Genomic DNA, 14,177 nt, shown 5'->3' with positions numbered 1-14,177 from the left:
CTGGCCACAAATGATAGCTCAACGAAGTAGATAATCACTTTCTGTGGAAGTCAACAGTGGGCGGTTGCCCTTTGAAGTGACTCGCATCCCGCATTGCCGCAGATTGTATATGTAGGAGACGACCACTGCCTCAATGCTCAATTGAGCATGAAATCAATAACTTCAATGTACGGATATCGCGTGTCGTATTATACGCAGGGTTTTCTGAAAATGCGTTCCACTTATCCGCCACGAATGGGAGAAACGGATTAATTATCCACCCTACAGGGGAAACATTTTGCAGATAATCGGAAACGGTTTCACAATGCAAGATGGCAAAAGGTTGTGGATGAGGAAAGAAAATGGGGCGAATATGAGAGATTTCACAGGCCCTTTAGGCCCCTGTGACTGAATAGGAGTTTACGGGTGATAGGGCCACGGATGAGAGGCGCTCCCCCGCAGTCCATTATGGGCTTGGCACTCAGCCAGCTGTCACCAGTGTGCGATGTTTGATAGTGGGCTTTTGGCAGAACTGCTTAAGGAAGCACTTCCACAGACCAAACGTGTATCCGCTTCGATAAATGATCCAAGAGCTCGCTTTTTTTTAAACCAATACTGTACATGGATCATGGGACCTCCTTTGCCAGTATCAAAATATAAGAATAGATTTTTCCCATTTTTTTCTGGCAACAAAACTGAAACCTTTTTACGAGGAATCGTGTCTGCATTAACCACAATACTTGTGGTCAGATGCAAACAAAAACATACTCAAAGACAATGCATATATTTTCAGAGTATGTTTTTTTGTTTGCAATTCTCACCGCAAGTATTGTGGTTAATGCAGACCATGATTCCTTGTTAAAAGGTTTCAGTTTTGTCGCCAGAAAAAAGGGGAAAACCCTATTCTTACTGTCCATGGACTTTTGTTTAAATTAATTGTAAACTGGAGAGGGGGCTTACAACTGTTGTTGAAACGTTTTTCGGTAAATCAACTTTTTTTTGCGCGGATTTATTTCATCCTAATCACGTTTTTTGGGTTTGATCGCGTAAGCATGAATGTTTTGTAACCCTCTAACACCCGCCACAGCCAGTAAGGTTTGTCACGTAAACAACGCGCCAATTAGTTACTACTCCAGCCCACTGGTGTGTTGGGAAAGTTAATCCACAACGTTTTCAATTTGAGGAGTACGACGTTTCGCTGGTAATTACATCCAGCATCATCGGGCGATTTGCCAGAATAGTTATGAATAATATTGGTCGCGAAAGCCGACGTATTAAACTTATTTCATCCTAGCAATCTAAACCCGCACGAAATCTACAGACACGAGAAAAATTCACGTTCAAGAAGATGCAATCGCCTACTCCCGGCTTCCTTGGGAGTCAGGAGACAAAATGTTGTTACAGGCTTCGACTGTTTAAGTCTTAGGGCTCACACAAGTCAAACGGGGGACCTGTCTCCCTCGCTCAAAAAAAAAAAAACACTGACATTGTCAATTAGTTTAATGTTGCAGCAGGCGTGATGAAAAATGGAAAAGCTTTCTTGGGCTGAGATCCATGTCACCAATTTCTTCACTGTGGCCAGCGTTCGAGCTAAGCAGCAGAGAGAGGGAGCGGGGTGGGTGGGTGGGGGGGGGGCGGTGATGTAGTGGTTGTGCCGCTACGCTTCCATCAAAATGATTTTGGTTTCGATTCCGGTCTCCGAGGCTAAAATTTCATTTTGCCCCTGTGAACGATAAGGCCCCTCTCGCCGGCGCACTGGGCTCAAAGTGAGCGCGCCCGAGACGGCGCGGATGTGCGCCGACCCGAGCGGCATTCGTCATGCGCCACGCCAACGATGGAGCTGCTGCCGGGACACCCGGTTGATCTGTGCGCTTCGCGGAGGGCACCGCGTTGATTACGGTGACGTCACGAGCAAAGTAGCGCTGTCAAGCGAGGACTGGAGAAAAAAAAAACGTTTTAAGAACCAATTTAACCGCTCTGAACGTCGGGAACGAATGCTATTGGGTTGGCGCGCTTGCAAACTTACGGAACCGCGCGACGGAGCTAAGTCGCCGTGTGGTACATTTGCCCTTGTTCCTCCGTTGAAAGTTGAAGTTGCAGCCCTGCAATTGCTCGCCCTCGCTACTGCTGCCAGAAGGGGCCTCCACTAAAGAAAGCTGTCCAGGGTATTTTGCCTACTCTTCAACAATGGCCAGATATCTTGGATGAGGTGGGCGTACCCATACTTTACCCTCCCAAACATGACCTGCCGATCGACTGTCGTGTGATAATTTTATACCCGCTTCCATCTCAGCTTTTGCTAAATATGGTGCGTTATAAATCTTCAATTCATCGATTGGCAACTGCTGGATGGACAGAGGCGGAGGGATTCAAGGAAAGTGCCCCATTGTTTTGACCTGCTGCACCAGGAGATGGGTTAGAACCGGCGATCTCTGGATTACGAGTCCCATTATACCACTGCAGATTCCTTTGTTTGTCGCTGGACATTTGCATATGTGCAGCAAATAAGAGCAGTCACCAGTTTGTTTGTTTTTTTTACCGGTGATTTTCCTGCATTTGCTGGCAATGCCAAATATAAAACAAACTTAACAACCCGGGTACAAATCGGCGCAAATTACGGCTCTTGGGATAGTGACGCGGCCTAGTGGCAGCACATTTTGCCGCTCGTTGCAGAGGTTCGCGGTTAAATACCAGCAGGCTTCCCTGGTTAATGCTGCGACGTGTAGTCATCGCAAATGACTCTGTGCCGTGAGCTACACGGTGGACGTGAAACATCCCGTGACATCGTTTGAAGGAGAGTCGTCCATTGCGTTGCAGCGTCAGAGTCCATTATTTCACCAAATTTAAAAGAAAAAAACAGGACAAAACTACCGCACAGAAACATGGCACGACGCTTATGAAAAGAGTCTTGATACTTAGCAAGGGTTTTCCTGGGTAAACATGGGTAACGCATAATAATAATACAAACAATTGACGTGGAATTTGTCTTCCATTTCCCAAAGGGGCCGTCCATAAATTACGTCACGCGATTTTGGGCGATTTTTGACTCCCCCCCCCTAGGTGCGTGACGTCATTTATGGGGTGGGGCGGGGGGGTCAGACACTTGTGACGATGTGTGACGAGGGGGGGGGGGGAGTTTGAGAAATGTGACGTCATATGCGCAACTTTAAATAAATATAGACAACACGTTCTACTTAAATATACTTTTTAATAAATGTTTTCTCCTACAACATCAGAGTGCAGCGCCACATTAAAGACGCACTACAATGACAATAGTTTAAAGCGATTTGAAGCATGTTTTTTTTTTTTGGGGGGGGGGGGCAGAGCTTTGTTACGTCATATTTGAGAGGGGGTCTGACTTTTTGTGACGCGGTGTGACGATGGGGGGGGGGGGGGGTCAAAAATAGTCCAAAATCGCGTGACGTCATTTATGGACGGCCCCTTATATATCTATGAACCCCCCTCCCCCCCCCCCATAGTAGCCTCGCAGACCACCACGGCCCGTGGATCACAGGTTGGGAATCGCTCCTCTAGATGTGGCGGTCTTCAGCCCCCTCTCATGCCACAGCAGCGGCGCGAGCAAGCCCCAGCATCCACAGGGCTGCACCTTTCTCTTTTCAACCTTTCCTTGTTCGATCAATTCTGTGGGGGACTTTTTTTTGGGGGTGGAGGAGGGGGGTTGGGAAATTGAATTATTCATTTTGCAAGTGGCGTGCAAACGACAACACACCACCACACAACACGCCACACGCAACACGCACGACCCAGCTGCATGGATGGCCTCATTCTTCCTGCAGCACACGCACGCACGAACAGGGGCCCCTCCAAAATACCACGCCTGATCCACGTGTTGGCGGAAAGGCGCCTTGCGTCTAAAACCAATCTTGCAGCGAAACGCAGCCGAGCAAACTGGCATTTTCTGCCTTACTTGACCGTTTTTTTATTTTGTTTTAGCGGGTAGACAGAAAAGAACATTTTGTTTTGCCAATCGCAAAGCGAATCGGTACCCAACGTGTATCTGACATGGTGAATAGGCGCACGGCGGTGACACGAGATCGGAGGAGGGAGCGTCTACGTTGTGCCGAAGTTTCTTCCGTCTTGAACACGCGTAATTGCGTGTCGAATTGTGTTTGCCTCCATTGCAGACGCTCGCCGTGGTCTCCGCCGGTTTTGGGACTGCCGACGGAAAAGATTGCGGGCCCCAATGCTTGTGGGAGGAATGGGACAACCCTGTCACTGACCATCCAAAACTGGGGAGTTCAGCTCAGCTCACCATGCTGTCCCTGTTGGAAATCCCGTCGAAACTCAAGGAGGAAGGGGCGCCACGCTGGAGAGACGTTAACTACCTCGCCTGTTCATAATACAGGTTTTTGGGTTAGATCGCCTGGGATACAGGTCGTGGGTGCGATCCCGACCCTGACGCCCGCTGTATATTTTGAGTTTGCGTGTATCTCTCCTCGTGATCGCGTGGATTTTTCTCCAGGTCCTCCGCTTTTCTCCTGCATTTAGAAACATGCGTTTAGAGTAATTTGGCTGCTATAAATTTCCACGTGATAAGCCACTTCGTTGAGCTATCATTTGTGGGCAGGTCACTTCTAAAAAGAGCTATATAGCTCAGTGGGCCTTACCTCGTAAAATAAAAAAAAATGTTTAAGAGACTTGATCTTAACAAATACGTCAGAGCGGTTGCTGCTCGTTGTAGAGGCTCACACTTCGAGTCCCCTTGGGCAGCCCTGGTTAATCCACTGCAGCGTTGTGACAATTAAAATGCGCTGTCTGCTTTCACGGTGGACGCTGTTAACGACGAGAAAACACTCTGAGACGCGGTGGAGAAAACACGATGGAAAACAGCACCGCGAGACGCCTCTGCAGTGGTGAAATTCCGGCCAGAGGTGTGAGAATACTTTTTTGAAAAGTTGTTCTCTGGAAGTTTTTCGGACAGGCGCCAAACAGAGGCTTGCTTTATCTGTCCCTCGTCAGGAGGAAATGTGCAGAGCAACTTTTGCCATCTTTTCTCACCACCGGTCAGCGTTTCCCCACTTTAGAGGCATCTTGCAGTGCTATTTTCATGACGTTCCAAATATTAGGCCACTGTGTCATGATGTAAAGTTTTCAAATGGGAAAATGAGAAATTACTCACTTGGATAAATCGCCATAGCAGCATCACTCCTGCCGTACAGACTATGCTTGTCTGTGAAAACTAGCATCTTCACAGTATAGCGTTTGTGTTATAGGACTATCGCAAATACCATATGCACTAATTAATTTCAATAATTATTATTAATATATAGTTCAAAATCTAAGAATGTAATTTCAGAATTTCTGTATTACATCTCATTATTTTGCAGCCACAGGTACCGCATTTATATTCATCTACAGTACAGTAATTGTTCAACATTTTCTCTCAATCTTCTCGGTACATAAGCACGCCATTGGCATCCAAAAAAAACCCTTTTTCTGCGGATTATTTTCACGACACGCAAAATAAATGCATCATGCGAACATAAACGTTTCGACTTTGCAGTATTAAAGGTATTTTCTGGCTGCTTTGGTGTCCCATTGCACGAGCAGGTGAAACCAAACACGGTCCCAACAAATTGTAAGCCAGCTGGATGTGAGTGCTGCATGTTCTGTTCAACAGGCTGTCGTGGCCAATCATTCACAATGATTGTTGGGTCAGATCGCGCGTCGTGAACCCTCCTCTTTGACTTGACGTTTCACTTCATGCCACTTATTGCCCTCTTTGTGGGCTCTGCGTTACAATAAACACCCGACGAAATCACCAATCGGAGATCTGCCAAGATATACGGGATAAAGTGTCTTTATTTATCATAATCAGAATATTTATTCATCCTGCAGAAATCCAATGAGCTATGAAGCTCTTGTTCACAGATATTCCAAGAGCAGGCATGGCTTTGCCCGTAGAGGCACGTGTCTTTGCCCATATGTGGTCTTGTGGAGTCTGCACGATGGGTGATTCGCTCGCAGTCTGCTTTTATTGTATCACAGCGCTGTACCCTCATGCGATAACAAAACAATGGACTGCGACCGAATCGCCGATCATGCAGACATTAGCCATTCATAAAAAAGTAGGCGATTCACATTACACAATCCTAACCAATTAATTTACTCGATCCAGGAGGCAGAGACACGATCGCTGACTGGCGATTTTGTCTGTTATCCAATGGTATTGTATTACAGTGCACTAGGCCTTTTTAAGGCCTAAAGACCGGAGGACATCTTATATTTCTGGAAACTGCCTGGTGATGCTGGTTGTAACTAATAGTCGGATGGCCGTTACCCAACTATTAAATTCTGCGGCTCGTTCTCCAACAGTAATAAACTGGCACGTTTCTTCACCTGACAACTATATTGTATTGGCTGTGTCGGGTGGAGGAGGGCTTTACGACACGAAATTTTGCTTCCGCAATCTGACCCAGATATCAATTACGAATCAAGATTGTTCAGGCCCCCAATCCCACGACAACACCACGTGCAGGCCGCAGTTCGCCAGCTGTAAGTGGTCCCCAATGAGGCAGTTTGGTTTTATTGATTCCATTTGCAACGGGACGACTTTTATCCCTTGGAAAACAACGCTCGTCCGTTGGTAAACAACAATGCACGTAACGCAAAACGCATCACACGTAACCGAGGCAAAGTTCAAGTGCGGCTCGCTCGTGACTCTCCAATTGAACTTGATGTGGAACAGAACAACAACAAAAACTCAATCTGCGGGAGTAGGAGAGGTTTCGGGGTAACTCGTCCCTGGTAGCCCAGGCAGACGTGAATACTCCCAGGGCGCTCCCACTGATTTCTCAATGCAAAGCTCTCACGGCCAACAAGCCGTGTGATCTCCCAACTCCGCCACCCCCACCCCCCTGCGCGTGACCCGCTCAGTGGATGCCTTCGTGGCTCTCTCGGCGACACGGAGGTTTTGGTGGCTGGGCAGCCCTCCAGCACGACTGAAGTGAAGATGGGAAAACACCAAAAAACACCAGTTTTTTTTTTGAAAATGCAGTCACGTAAATAAACGAGTCGAAATATATCAATAAAGCTTTGAGTTCAAGGGCCAATGTTCGAAAAGGCGAATTGCCTACCACTTTATGGGACTTTAACAGTGATTATTATTTTTAAAAAAGTACTAGGTCCCAGGGGATATGAATGTGGAATTCCATCGCTGTCAATGCTCGTTTAAGCATGGGGGGAGCACTCGGACTGGCATTTAAAAAAAAACGTTTCATTCATCTTAAGTAAACACATTGCGCACTGCTTGGATTTTGGGATCGCTATCACTTTAGGCGATAACACGATTCCTGGAAATCGCGGGCACGCGCGGAAGTCTCGCCGCTTGGAGTTGCGAGATTGTGTTTTGTGACGTGGAACGATCTGCTGCTGTTAAAAGTCGGAAACAGGAAAGGAAGACATTGCACAGATATCAGAGAAAAGTGACTCTGGGTGGTGTCATTTGTGTTATGCATGCCTCAATTTGTACGTGTTTGTGTTGTTTGTATGACATATGGTCGAGAGGTGGTCAGTGCGCTTGCATTGCAATCGGGTGAACCGAGTTCTATTATCTTAACCGCTCATCGGCCTCCCCTAGGTCGACTGAGCGTCAAATGAGTAGTTGGTGTGGTACGTAAACATCGTCACTGGGAAGACAAAGACGGTCGGGCGTGGTGTTGGCCACCCACCCCCTCGTGTGCCGTACCGGCCTTCATAAGTGCTACTCGCTAACAGCACTTGCCCCAACAGTCTTGTAAGGCCATAACGGTGGGATATTTGTATTTTCTTTGTTTTGTATGGCATGGTATACATATGCAAGAGGGCCAGATGACATGGTTTGAGAATGAGCTGTAAAAGGTCTCCATAGACTCGCGTTTTATCGAAATAAAACAATAACCCCACACATAAAGCCACGTGTTCCATTACAAGCTGTTTACAAAACGTCAATATCACGACTTGACAAAATTTGAATGCATTTCACATATTGTTTTCATAACGTTGTGATGATTCATTGTACCGAATTTACACTATGACCGTGTGGATGTATGTTGGACTTCTTTCGCACCATACATAGCCAACCGTGCTAATCTGAGGTGTGTATTATATTCACGTGCGTGTATGTTTTTCGCTTTGGTGTTCAGTAGCAAGCTATCTTGCATGCACGCATGAAAAAATAAAAATCTATAGAAAATCAACTTGACCTTTACTGAAGATTTTTGAATCCCTGAGTGTTTGATGCTCAGCTCCTTTCGGTGATTGTCACAATCTCTTTATTGTGGGATAAAGTAACTTCAAACTTAAAGCGACAAAGTTTGTAAATACTGCATCTATTCATAGGGTACGGCTCAGGCTCACGAGTCAGTTCCCGTGACATGCTGAAGAGATTTGTAAACAGGAGGAGGATTTCTCCACAAATCTGGCTGCCGCCTGATGATGCCAATTGTAATTACTTACGAAACGTCGTACTTGAATTGTAAATGTTGTGGATTTACTCTCCAACACACCGATGTGCTGTACTCGTAACGAATTGCCACGTTTTGTTTACGTGACAAACCTTACTAATGTCAGGTGGTGGCGGGTTTGACGACAAATTTGTATTTACACGATCTAACCCAAAACACCTCTTATAAACTACGTGACTTCTCTTATGGCTGAGCACCAAAAGTCAATTTGAGGTCCACGGTTGGGTCCCAGAAAGCATACATTGCATTACGCATTGACTAATTCATGCATGTATGATATATGTCATGGGTTCGCCAGAGTTGGTTGATCAGTAGGTCACGTGTGGGTACTCCCGCCACCGTTCTTCCAAGACATCTGGCCGGCGTGGAAGATAAGGCCAAAATACACCCTCTACATATGTCTGTTGAACTTCTTTCGCACCGTATGTAGCCATCCGTGCTAATCGGAGGTGCGGGGGAAGGACAACAAACTAAACACACAAAGCAGTTCTAAATAAGTGATTTTTCAATGCAGATGATGATATAAAAGTGCACAGCTCCCTATTGGCTTCCGAATATCGGAAGGAAGAGCGTTCCAGGCGGCCGCAGAAGCGAATCTGAAAGGGCGCGATGCGGTGACCACCGTCTTTGTTCGATGGCTGCGCAAAATGAGTTCACGTGATGTTTTACGTTCCTCGGCGAGATCATCAAATGATTGCAGTTCATTTGTGGCAAGCGCTTTGAGGGGGCGCCCTTCCGCTAACAGTGGCTTGAGCAGGCAAGTGCAAGGCTGCAGCCACATTCCAGCACAGCACTCCCATGCAATGCTTTTGTGAACTTATGAACCGGAACTCTGAGCATCTTGGAAAATGTTCACAATCCATAATGAGTTTATAGACATACAGTGCTTTTTGTGTGCAAACATGCGAATTGTTTGGCTGGGAAGGATAAAGGAAGGATAAAAGAATCAATGAACTATGCTGGCAAAAGTCCTGCCCTGGTAACTCTGAATGCCTCCTGCTTTTAAAACTGTGAGGCTGTGTTATTGGTGCGTGACTTGAAGACGATCGAACCACGCTTCACAGAACACAGTTCTGTTTTTCTGCCATTTCATTTGATAGAGAGTTACTCTTTGGTTCTTTCGGTAAAGTCACGTAGGTATAAAATAAAATACCTACGTGACCTTACCGAAAGAACCAAAGAGTATGGATCCCTGCAGTCACGAAAACGTCAAACCTAGATTGATAGAGAGTTATGGGATGTAATAAGTGGCACCATTATATACCACCATTGTGCAAGAAATGATCTATCAAATGAAGGCCTCATAATGAAGTTTGGTCAGCTCAACACAGTGAGTACTTTATACCAAAACAGACACTAGTGCCACTTAAATCCAGACATTACAGCCGTGTTTGGATAGCACTGAAGAGAGATAATTGGTGCATGTGATAATAATTCTTGATGTTTGCAAGCAGCGTTTTCGATGTGTTTTACTGGATACATTTTCACAATATTTTGGCAGCAGCAACTATTCATTTTTTGAGTAATCACATTTGTAAACGAGTTTCATTGTTTCTAGCTGTATTTGTATCCAGACCCGGTGGCTCAGCTACAGAGCGAGCGGCTCGCAAATTGCAAGGACGCGAATTCGAATCCTGCTCGGCGGGGGGTTGTCACAGCCCATCATCCTTCCGGGGTCTATAAAATAGGTTCCACTTTGTGAGGAATTTTAAAAGTGGTTGTCCTATGGAGAAACTACTAGCGAATTGTCATATTTTGTTTACGTGACAAACCTTACTAATTGGCCGTGTCAGGCGGTGGCGGGTTTAACAACACATTTATATTTACGCGATCTTACCCAAAACCCTCTGCTATGGATACTATTGGTCGCGGGAGCCTCCTACGTGTTAAAGATGTATTTCTGTTTGTGTACAGTCTCTGGAAAGATGCAAAAACATACCGGGCATGACACGTGTACGTGAGCCTATCTCATCCGCTCCATCTCTTTTGGTGGCCGTCCTCTCAGAATGCACTCTGATTGTAAGGCCTGGAAAATATTCAACCTTCCCGTAGGGTCATCACGAGGGGAAGGCGGCTGGAAGGTGGCCGGAGAGCAGAGGTTTCGAGCGTATGTTTTATTGAACAAGGTGACAACCCAAAAGACCACGGTAGTCTCAATTTGCAAGAGTGAGCGGGGGGTGGTGGGGGGGGCATTAGTCTACCAGTTGCGGCTGGGGGGGAGGGGCGATAATTGCTGCCGTGCATGACCCCAAAAATGAGTCATTTGCGGGTTATTTTTTTTGGCAAATTTGGACCCTGACGCCGGCACGCCGTGGCCTAGGTCTTGCGAGTGGGCATCCGAGAGAACGTTACGAAGCAGGCGGCGCATTGTTGCGGTTAATAAAGCGGCTGTGTTAACCAGGGCCGTCACTGGATTCGAACTTTCGTTATCTTCTTTGGCGCGGCTGATGTAGACGCAGAGCAACAACTACAATTTCACATACGGGTGGTCAAGCCAGACAACCGCGTCAGAAGCAGCGGACTGTAATCCCTGTTACGTCTCCTTCGTGTTTGTGGATTGGGGCATTGCGTTGTTACATGTTATATGGTCCATTCTGGATGGCCACAGTCGCACACTACTGCAGAGTTTTACATTTTCCATTTATGCATAAAGTATCTGCATCTGGCTTGGCTTGTGCGCATGCGGATTATGGTGGACTATGAACTTCGTGGAAGATCAAACCCAGGGATCTTCTGCGTTGGGTCTTTCACAAGGCACAATGTCCCTGGGTTTGGATCTTCGAACCGCGAACCTCGACAACAAATAGGTGGACACCCCACCGATTGGCTCGTCAAGGGGATTGCGTTTGGTTTCCCTGGGAGGGTTCACCCCTCACCAGCTGATATCTACGCAGATCCGAAGGTGTTTGGGTTAAATTGAGCAAACGTACGGTGCGAAAGAAGTTGAACATACATACATACGTACACCCAACAGCCAATTAGTAACCTCCGTGGTGTATACACGTGCCAGTTCGTTACTATTTCAGCACACTGGTGTGTTGGAGAGTAAACATACAACATTTACAATTTGAGTACGACGTTTCGCTGCTGATTACAGCCGCCCTCTACGCAGATGATTATGAGATTCCCGTAAGAGGTGATTTGGTTTATCGTACTCATGGTTGATGGAATGATTCGTTATTCCAGCCACTGCGCTTGATGTTTAACACTCGCACGCACAGTATATCGGCAAGGCTCCAGATTCTCTGAGATTCCGATGACCCACATTTGACGCAATGTTATCAATTCTAGATTTGAAGCTTTCGTGACTGCAAGGATCCATACACTCTTTGGTTCTATTCTCTCTTAGGGGCCGTCCTCTGGACGGTCCGGTCCCTTCACCTGATGAAGGCCACTTGTGTTGTGGCCGAAACGTCGTGATTTTTTGTTGCTTTATTTGTTACCTACGTGACTTTACCGAATAGAACCGAGGAGTATTCAATGTTCTCTTTTCACTGCAAATTGAGTCGCGTTTATCTTTTGTTCACTCGTCTGCGAGACGAATATAGAGCAGGCTGTAAGCAAAGCAGTGTGAAAGTGTGCTTTCATTAATAAGGGGATAGCAAAACACAGCGTATTAGTTACGGCGAATGGATTGAGAATTTCTTTGAGATCTCCGTTTATTTGTTTTGATTCTTTTATTATTTCACCACCACCACCACCACCTCTCCACCCCCCACACAATATAAGCGCAGAGTTTCACGTGGCTTCCGCCTCTTATCGCTGGTGGTTTATTTCTGGTTCAGGAAGCAACACTGTTGCACTTTAACTTGGAGCAACTGCGGGCACCCAAGCTGCAGAGAGCCCTACACCAAGGGTGGTGTGAGGGCGTAGACCTGGAACCGCCGGTCAGCATGGGTTCGCCAACCCACGTGGCGGAGGATGGTCACCTAACTCCCAACCACAGCCCGCATCGCGAGCAGAGAGAGGCCCCCCAGTCAGCAGTGGGTTGCACGTATTGTAAGGGATGTCAGGGGAAGGATTCCCGCCAAAAGGAAGGGGGACAGTGGAGCGGGGGACGGTGGAAGGGGGAGGAGCAGGCGAGGAGATTTAAGGGGCCGTCCATAAATGACGTCACGCGATTTTTGGACGATTTTTGACCCCCCCCCCTCGTCACACGACGTCACAAAAAGTCAGACCCCCCCCCCACAAATATGACGTCACAAAGCTCTGCCCCACCCCCAAAAAAAAACATATTTCCATTTTGAAAATAAAACATGCTTCAAATCGCGTTAAACTATCGTCATTGTCGTGCGTATTTAAATGTGGCGCTGCACTCTGATGTTGTAGGAGTGTTGCTATAACAATTAGTGTTGTTATAACAATTCTATATTTATATTCTTAGTTTTTTCGGTAAAGTCACGTTGAAGGGAAACAACAAAATAATACCGTTTGAGTTATGGTCGAAACGTCGTGAGAATTTTTTATTGTTTTATATATTTTATTATTTTGTTGTTTCCCTTCAACGTGACTTAAAAAAACTAAGAATATGAATTACTGCAGTCACGAAAGCTTTAAATCAAAATTTAATTCTATATTTATTAAAAGTTGCGCATTTTGACGTGACGTCACATTTCTCAAACACCCCCCCCCCCACTCGTCACATACCGTCACAAATGTCTGACCCCCCCCGCCCCCCCCCCCAGGTGCGTGACGTAATTTATGGACGGCCCCTAAGAGGGAGAACTGGCGGGAAAAAGAGGGGGAGACGGGGCTGGGGACGAGTGTGGACCGGGTGAAGCAGTGGGGGGGGGGGGGGGTGGGACAACAAACCTCCTGCAGCCTTGTATCGGCTCTCCTTTACAGGATGCTTAACTTCTTTCGCGCCATGCGTACCCGAACGTGCTAATCGGAAGGTGCAGGGCAAGGACAACAAAAAAGACAAAGAGCACGGTGTACAGTAGTGGTTCCAGGGCTGCACTATTTGACCCGCGGTTTTCCCAAGTTCGATCCCCGGCAATGGCCAACACCAGCGGTGAAGTGGGGGGCACCCCCTCCTTCACTAATCCCCACTGACCAATGTGGTGAAGTAGATAAGGAACGAAACAGGTTGACTTCTCCACAAATCTGGCTGTCGCCTGATGAAGCTGGTTGTAATTGCTGGCGAAACGTCGTACTCAAGATTGTAAATGTTGTGGCTTGGCTCTCCAACGCACCGGTTGTGCTGAACTCGTGACGAATTGGCACACGTTCTGTTTACGTGACAACCCTTACTAGTTGGCTGTGTCGGATGGTGGCGAATTTTAACGACACATTTATATATTTACGCGATCTAACCCAAAAAAATAACCTATATTATGGGTGGTGAAGTATGGTCAGACAATGTCGTGACGAGGCCCTTCATCAGCGCTAACTGGCGAGAGGGATTTATTCCTTGGGCAGGGTAACGCATGAATGTTTTTGCTAACAATTGCGTGCGTTCGAATTCTGCACTCACGTAATTGTAGGGGAGATACGGGCGCCTTGCCGAGCCCACTGGTCAGACGTCGGAGGAAGGCGCAAATAAAGATGTTAAGAGATGTTAACTACCTCGCCTGGTATACGGGAGGTCGTGGGTTCGATCCCAACCCTTAGGCCTGCTGTATATTTGGAGTTTTCATGCCTCCCTCCCCGCGGTGGTGTGGATTCTTCTCCGGGTCCTCTGCTTTTTCCCTCCACATCCTCCGGTTTCCCCCTCCACATTTACAATCAACG

The sequence above is a fragment of the Petromyzon marinus genome, chromosome 37 (genome assembly GCF_048934315.1).
Source record: "Petromyzon marinus isolate PM22_M1 ecotype Great Lakes invasive population chromosome 37, UKy_Petmar_22M1.pri1.0, whole genome shotgun sequence".
Classification (NCBI taxonomy): Eukaryota; Metazoa; Chordata; class Hyperoartia; order Petromyzontiformes; family Petromyzontidae; genus Petromyzon; species Petromyzon marinus.
Note: the sequence above shows the minus strand (reverse complement) of the source record.